The sequence below is a fragment of the Balaenoptera acutorostrata genome, chromosome 1 (genome assembly GCF_949987535.1).
Source record: "Balaenoptera acutorostrata chromosome 1, mBalAcu1.1, whole genome shotgun sequence".
Taxonomy (NCBI): domain Eukaryota; kingdom Metazoa; phylum Chordata; class Mammalia; order Artiodactyla; family Balaenopteridae; genus Balaenoptera; species Balaenoptera acutorostrata.
The window spans coordinates 108,785,138-108,793,515 of record NC_080064.1 but is presented as its reverse complement, the minus strand read 5'-3'; the positions used below and the strand labels follow the sequence as shown (position 1 = coordinate 108,793,515).

Genomic DNA, 8,378 nt, shown 5'->3' with positions numbered 1-8,378 from the left:
TCACATGGTTACTAATAAAAATGGGAAACAGTTATTAGGATGTTGTCATTAAACAAAGGCAGGATTTATAAAAAAGCCAGAAAAGAGAAGAGAGGAAACACACACACACACAAACAAAGCCTGAGAAAGGGGAGTTTTCCCTTTCCTGGAGGAACAGATAGCTGAAAGCCATCAAACAGCTACTCTGGACGGGTTAATCTAGTGAAGTACCGAACTAATCAGGTAAACGCTTTTGGCTATGTGTGGATGCACAACAATTCTTGAGAGTTTAGTGGTGAAATGCATGTGGCGGCTATTCTTTGTGTACTACCTGCCAGTGTCCCCCTTTGGCACCTGTGAGTTAGTTAAGCCTAATTGGACTACTTTCCTCATCAGAATTTCTCAATTTCATATACGGCCCCCCCCTTCCTTGACTCATATTTATTCTTAAAAGAGCAGATTTGGTCATGAACACTTGGTTCTCTCTTTGACACAGTATTAACAGTGGAATGTCGGCTTAAGGTAATGGTTGTGAGCAGCATATGCGTAAGTAGTCAGATATCCGGTAGTGAAGGAAAGCCAAAATTCTGAGGACAGCAAAAATATCACAGTAACTACTTTGAACTTACTTTCCCTCCTAGCCCAGGACAAAGCAGAAGAAAAAGTAGCAACATCACTTTAACAATAACCAAGTGGCATTAAACTTTAAAACAATGAGGCATATTATGCAAAAAGTACACAGAGTGTACAGTTCCCAAACCATTACCAGTGTACACCAACCTGAATCACTGATGAAGCAACCTAAATAACTAAGGTATGCAAAATTACCAGACCACAGAAGGCTTCCTCATGACTCTTCCCATGCAAGAGCTCAGAGTAATCACACACATACCCCTCCCAACCTCTCTGCCTGTTACTTTCACATAAATTGAATCACAGGGCATGCACTGGGTTTGGGGGCATGGAGGGGCATGGGTCTGACTTCTTTCACTCAACATTATGTCTATGAAATTTAACCCTATTTTTCACGTAGTTCTTTGTCTCTGTGTGTATGCCTTGTAAGAATATAACTCCACGTAGTTTTGAACTGTTGGACAGTTCAGTTGTTTCCAGTTGAGGATATTCTGAAATGGTACGAACATTTTTTTATGACTTTTGGGGGACATACACATTTTTCTAGAGCACCCCATTCCAAGAGAATAATGCCAGTGTTGACTTTCAAGATAATACTTTTGGGGGTTTCCCTGGTTGCGCATTGGTTAAGAATCCGCCTGCCAAGGCAGGGGACACGGGGTCGAGCCCGGTTCCGGGAAGATCCCACATGCCGTGGAGCAACTAAGCCCGTGCACCCCAACTACTGAGCCTACGCTCTAGAGCCCGTGAGCCACAACTACTGAGCCCTCATGCCACAACTACTGACGCCTGCCCGCCTAGAGCCCGTGCTCCGCAACAAGAGAAGCCACCACAAGGAAGAGCAGCCCCCAATCACTGCAACTAGAGAGAGCCCTCGCCCAGCAACGAAGACCCAACGCAGCCAAAAACAAATACACAAAATCAATTTTAAAAATTTATAAAAATATATAAAAGTTGGGGGGGGGGTTGTTTTTTGTTTTTTTCCAGCAAAAAGCGTTTATTCAGGAATAGCGGAAGAATGGCAATTCAGGACAAGCAAGCTATAGCAAAAGCCATAGGCAAGTCCCACAAACAAAGGAGAGGAAGGAACCTTGTTTTACAGAGAGAGAGGAGGAAGCTGAGGGAGGCTGTTTTGAACCCAAGTCCACTGGAGAAAAGTGAAAGTTCAGGGTGATGACGGTTTCTCATTGCCAAGTTGCTGATTTCCTGCAGGAGATGCAACGAATATGTTTTTCTGTTGGGGCCTGTAATCGAGGATTCTTCCTGCTGATGCTTCTTCTGTTTGGGTTTGTAATTGACGATACTTCCTGTCTTTGAACTTGAGTGGTACCCCATGAGAGCTCCCACTTCTGGTATCCCGACTTCATCTGAGTGACGTTTCCCTTTATTCGTTTTCAAACCTGTCACAAGGAATTTTGAATTTTCTGTTTTAACCTATTTTAATGTTTTAGGAGACTTACTACATCAAAATATTATCATTACAACCTGTGGCCCTAGCAACTTTCAAGTGTTCAGTAGCTACATGTGGCTTGCACCTATCATATCGGAGAGCACAGGTCAAAGGTACAGCACAGCGAAAAGTACGATTTCTGGGCCACAGCATGTAACTGTGTATGTATGACCCTCAGTGGATGCTGCCAAATTTTTTTTCCAACCTGTGGAACTTTTTTATACCCTTTCCAGAAATGAATAAGAATTTCCAGTGCTCTCCATCCTGTCAACATTTGGTTTTGTTTGTCCTTTTTTTTTTAAAGTAAGCTTTATTGAGGTGTAATTTACATAGTAAAACCTGCCAACATTAGATTTTTCTACATTCTTTTCAATGATATCATTTCTTTGCCAAGCTGGATTCTGGTGCTTGCTGTGAGAGAAAGCAAGTGCCATGCAAAAAATGAATGTGTAACAAGAAGCAAGGAGGCGCTTTGAGAAGGTTTCAGAAGCCGTGCAGTGCTCAGCATTAAGGTTATGATTCTGACATGTCAGAGCAGTGAAAACACAAGCCACTCTACTGAACTTTTGTCAAGGGAACACATAAGAATAGCCACAGCACCAGCCACAAACCTACAAACTATAGAAATATATGTGAAGCCAGAAAACAACAGCATTCCCCAACGAAAGCACTGTTGTCGACCGACCTATCATGAAATCAGGACAAACGGGAAGGACAAAGACAGAGAGAATTTGCAGGCAACCAAAGATGATTCGTTAATTAAATCAATTTACTGTTAGTCAAAGGATTGAAGTTAACTCCAGATCTTGAACTTGTAATTTAAGCTGACGCATGTTGGAACATGGGAATGTTGGAATCATATATTGGTATATATGGAATCATATATTAGATGACGCCTAAAAATATTTACCAAAAATTGTAAGTGGAATAATTGAGTCGTCTGGTTTCTAGAATTACAAGTATTCATTCCTCTTTAAAGATATTAGTATATTTAATGTACTTGACTAGTATATTTAATATACTTCAACACATAAATTTAAATTTTTACTCGTTGAAAACTTATTGGATACGTTTGCTTATTTAACCAGTACAACCAGTACAGGAAATTTAGGAAGTCCAACGTAACTCAGATTTTCAAGCCAAAATAAAGCCAAGACTTACACAACAGTATATTATGCCACCATTATTTTCTACATCATAACATAATCTGAAAATATATATATAGTCGTTTTTAGACCAAAATTATGAAACCAATCTAATTTTTCTGAGTAACCTCGATAAAAGCACACGACATGACATAAACACTTTAAATGTCATGATATATAAAATGTATAAATTATTTAAATTGCTTAAAAGTATTAAGGGTCATCTTTGTAATCCATTTCATTTCGTTTCTCACTCTTGTTCCGAGTAATCAAGACCATTCATTTAATCTACAGCTAAATCTGTTATCGTTCCTTGTCACCAATTCCACAACAAAATTTTTCCTTATATAAATACCACATTGAAAGCATAAGTAGTAAAGCATTCTTCCCAGAAATTCTTAATTTTCTTATTTTAAATTTATACGAGTGATTATTACTTTCCTGAAATTAATTGGGGAACTGAGTTTTAATTAATTTAAGTTTTTAGAGGCCTACTTTGTCTATTCTCTCCCAAGGAAGAGAAAGTATATTGTTTTGCTTCTGAGAAGATATATTTAAAGGGAAAAAAATTCATCAAACTAGTGGGCATTATTTAAGGTGAAAGCAGAGGCAATGATATGTTTTAACAGCAACTGACAGTGAGGGAAACAAAATGAAATAAGTAAGCCACATTAGGTCCTTGAAGGAAGCTCATCAATGAAACTCGGAGTAATTCTGTGATATGCTTTTGAGTCTCCAGGGTATGTATCTGTGCATGAAGTCATTGCTCCTCCTCCATTTTTATTAAGGACCGAACGGGCTTACAGTTCTGGAAGGTTTAACTCTTGATTTGTAGGGTTGTCACAAGTGCTCATGTTGCTGACTTTGTTGCTTCTTTGTAATGCTATGTCTCTCCTCTGCTTTCTGTAGTCTGATTTCAGCCATCCCTGAAGGACATTTGTTTGAATTTTTTCAGTTATTTAGAACCTTGAGTATACCAATGAAAGAAAGCTGCCTATTCCGTGCTAAAAATTCAATATTCTTCCTGTATTAATCCCCCTTATTAATGTTGAGTTCCTTATGAGGGAACCATTGCATATTAAGATCGTCCTGACTGTAGCTACTACACTTTTGCAGTTATTGACAAGGGTTGACTGGGCCCACGTGGTTTTTAGCAAATAGTGGAAAGACAAGAGGTGGACAGCTTCTCACTGCTGCGGTGTCTCATACCAGGAAACACCAGAATCCTCAGGACAAGCATCAGACCAAAAAGACTCATGGTCCGGATTAGCTGTCATCTTCTACCTAACAGGGAATGGATCCCTGTCAACCGCCACCCAACAGGGATCATCCCCAGAAGTTCACTTCCTAAAATGAAAACCAGAATCCCGCACTGAGACGAGAAATTAGTGATGCACAAATGAGAGGGAGAGAGAGAGACAAAATCCGTGTCCAGTAACCACACAGTATGAAAAAGCCAAAATGCTCAATTGCTGCACATGAGATATAACAGAACAGAGCAAACACGAGCCAATAGCTCTAAGGGTCCAGGTCTGAAGCAGGAACTGGTGGGGGGCAGGATTCTGTTGGCTCCCACGAGGTGTCTTAGATGGGCTAATTGTTATCGTCACAGCCAAAAAACAAACAAAAAACGGTCAAGGAAAAACATAGAAACACTTATTCCCATGCGAATTCCCCATTTGATAGGAGGAAGGACAGGCATTAGATTGTTCGCATCAAATTAAAAGTATAACCAAAATGTATAAATAAAAGAGAAAAGGGGAGAAGGAAAAAACCTCTGGGATGAGCGAGATTCTTCTCTTTGGATAAGTTGCTTGGCAGGACGTTGTCAAAGACGTCACTCTGGGCAGTCTTCTCTGGACCCTGTTGACTAGGTCTGCAGAGAAAACCATTACAGTTATTGGGAGACTTTAAAAATATTGAATGTTGAGCTTTCGAACGTATGCAATAGAATATCTCTGTGTACTGCCCACAGTGTCCCCCTGTTGTCCTTCCCCTTAGTTATGTCGGGAGGGCACTGCTCCCTTTATTAGTTAGACTACCATAGAGAGATGTATAGAAAGGTTGCTGTGTTGGCAAGTAAATGAAGAAAGGGACATTGAAAGACTGGAAAATAAAATGGAATATGATTCAGTGCCACTTCTGTGGAGGGCAAACTTGAAGGATTTGCCAACATTAGAAGCATAGAAACACGAAAGGTAGCACTTGCACTTGCAGTTCTCTACGCTCTGGAAACACCTGCACGAGTGGTCAGAGGTGTGTGTACAATAATGATGGTTGCAGCCTATTCGTCATCGTGAAGCCATGAAACCAAATACTACACAACCATGGAAGAAATGCCTTTATCAAAAATAATGCAGAGGAGAATTATGATGATGAGTTCACCGATAACATCATTCATAGAAGAATTACTAACGTTCACAGCTGAAAAATTTGAGACACATAAAATAGAACTTTCTTGTCCAAGTCTGTAGACTTGGCAGAATAAAGACTATCCCACCAGACCGTGGCTTCCTCGATCTCTTTCAGAAGGCCGTAAGTTAGGCAAGTATAGAGTCCAATAGAGACGACAGACAATAGAGCTGGGAAGGGGAGTGTGGCCCAAGACTGGCAGCAGTCGTGAGGTGGCTAGGACCCCGAATGCAGTTCGGTAAACTTTGTGGGAGCAGATGTACAGGTGATAATCAGCATGGAACACCTGCAATGGTAATCAGCACAGAAAAAAACGCTGAATGGGTTCTAAAACCTCTCCCACCGTCCCTGGGTGGGCTCGAACCACCAACCTTTCGATTAACAGCCGAACGCGCTAACCCATTGCGCCACAGAGACAGCAGCACGCCCCCTTTCCTCGCCTCTCTATGGAGTAGACACTGACTAATTCCTAGGATGTGCCGCCTTTCTCGCAGGAAAACGGTACCAGTTCCAAAGCTTCGGAAAAACGGAAAGTTTAGAGCAGCCGATCCCACTGGACCTGAGACTGGGTCGACGTCAGGAAAAGACAACACTAAGCACTATTATCATAGGGCAGCCACCCATGCAGACAATTCTGACAAGCACTTGAGAATACACCCCCTCCCTTGGACGCATTTCCCATCTGGTCCTCTCATCCTCCCACTCACTCCAGGGAAGGATTCGTCACCTTTGTGTCCTGTCAGAACCCTTTACGCTCCGTGCAGGGCACAGAGATCCAGGCAACAGCCAAGGGGCAGCTGCACTTCCCAGAAGGGCCTTTCGCGAGGTAGGCGGTTCCAGCGCTCAGGCTGACCCAAGACCCCACTGCCCGCCAAGGCAACCGGGAAGGAGACCGGAGGGCAGCCGGCCCGGGGGGATTCCTACTAGCACAGAACGTGCCTGGCCTGCGCTTCGGGGGGAGCGGAATAAAACTCCTCTTGAAGCTTCTCTACAGCCTGAAGAGAACGGATTTCAGGTTCCTGAAAGGGCCAGGGGGCCTCCTCGCGAGGACAGAGGCTCCCCCTGGTCTTGGAGGACAAGTCCCGCAGAAGCTGCCTTTGAGAGACACGCCAAACGAAAGGAGCAATCTTGAGTGGAGAGGTCTGCAAGGAACTCTCAAGTGGTGTCGCCATTCTTACGTACGGAGAGAGAGTGAGAAACCCAACGTGGGAAAATGTTTACTGTGCACTTACGTACAGAATATACGATGTTATTCCTCTTGCAACTTTCTTGTATGTTTCCAAGGGCTTTGGTTGTGGTTCTTAATGAATGTTTGGAACTCGAGTCTCCGATTCTCTTGGGATGAAAACGCGGTAAATAAGACTTCGGGTTTGTAACATGCAGGGGGAAAAGAGCCGAGGCGAGAGCCGGCCAGCCCAGGCTGTTCATTACATCTCACGTCCTCCAGCCTGCGCGATGTCAAGGACCCTGAGGCCGGGACTCGCCGGCATTTGGGGACTCAGTGCAGAAGCTCGTCTGCATCTGAACCTTGAAGCAAAACACAGCTCTGGTCGGGGCAGGAAGAGGAAGACGCCTGCCAGTGGAGACGCTGAAGGGGAAAAAGAAGAAAAACATTTTTGCAGAGGCTTCCCTGACCGGGAATCGAACCCGGGCCGCAGCGGTGAAAGCGCCGAATCCTAGCCACTAGACCACCAGGGAACCATTGAGGAGCCCCGACGTAGCGTCTCCACGTGAAAATTGTAGAAGTCAAGACTAAACTTCAGAGACCCGGAGAGCAGGAACGGAGATTTCCCAGAAGCCCAGGGCTGAATGCAGCTGTGCAAGGCTCCCAGCCCTTGCCCGGCTGCTCATCACCCTTCACCTCTCCAGTCTTGGGCGACGCCTTGGGCCCTGAGACAGGACACAAGGTCCGTCCTGGTCTAGCTTCAGCGCTGTGTGCTGCCGAGCCAAGGTCCTGCTCTCTTCCTGAACCTCGCTTTTCCCTTGAGTCAGCTGCCGACTGGGATGTCAGCAGGTGATGGGCGGATCCGTCCACTTCCTGATCTCTGCCCTGGCTCTGGGGGCTCTCCTGGAGACGGCACCGCTACGGGCTCCTTCCCCTCCGCGACCGGCTCAATTCGTGGAGCCTGACATTGTTCATTTCCGTGTCTTTGGCTCGGGTCCCCGGTGCACAGTCGGGTTCGGTCTCTTTTGTGGCGTCACGCAGATCAAACTGTTGCGTAGGTGTGCCGAGGTGGGGGAAAGCCAAGTGTGCCTCACTGGGATGAACTCCTCGGTTTTCAGAGACATAACTCGTGTGAACATGTGGAAGAGGTTTAGGCGCCTGCTTAGTAGGTGAGGGGATTTCCGGATGTAAAACTGACCCGAAGTCAGCCTTGTCCTTTGCCCACTTGGATTAGCTGGCTGTGGCCTGCGCTCCGCGGTGCCTCAGAGCAGAGAAAGGAGGGCGGGTTCCTGGTGCTGAGCAGGCTCTCAGGCAGTAAGGGAACTCCTGGCCTGTACCTTGGGGATGGAAACTGAGGCTGCGCCCGCCGCCTCAGCCCCTGCCTTTCGCCCGTTTTGGTTTTTGGAATGGGAAGGTAAAAACTTCAGAAAGGAAGGACGTTTGTTTCCGCCCGGTTTCGAACCGGGGACCTTTCGCGTGTGAGGCGAACGTGATAACCGCTACACTACGGAAACACGGCGGGTGCTGCCGCCTAGTGGCACATCCCTGAAATCCGTAGGTCCTGCCACCACTCTCCTAGTCGCCAACTTTTTAA

The 8,378-nt window shown here is 45.0% G+C and overlaps 1 long non-coding RNA gene and 2 other non-coding genes across 3 annotated transcripts; all 3 read right to left on the bottom strand.

Moving 5' to 3' along the window:
- Positions 1-1,586: 1,586 nt before the first annotated feature.
- Positions 1,587-8,286, bottom strand: LOC130709287 (uncharacterized). The gene is made up of 3 exons (XR_009009833.1): positions 6,856-8,286; positions 4,983-5,083; positions 1,587-2,012 (listed from the first exon to the last, which is right to left on the bottom strand). It is a non-coding gene; the product is annotated as an uncharacterized LOC130709287 (long non-coding RNA).
- Positions 5,963-6,036, bottom strand: TRNAN-GUU (transfer RNA asparagine (anticodon GUU)). Its single transcript has one exon. It is a non-coding gene; the product is annotated as a tRNA-Asn (tRNA).
- TRNAV-CAC (transfer RNA valine (anticodon CAC)) lies at positions 8,226-8,298 on the bottom strand. The gene has a single exon. It is a non-coding gene; the product is annotated as a tRNA-Val (tRNA).
- Positions 8,299-8,378: the final 80 nt, after the last annotated feature.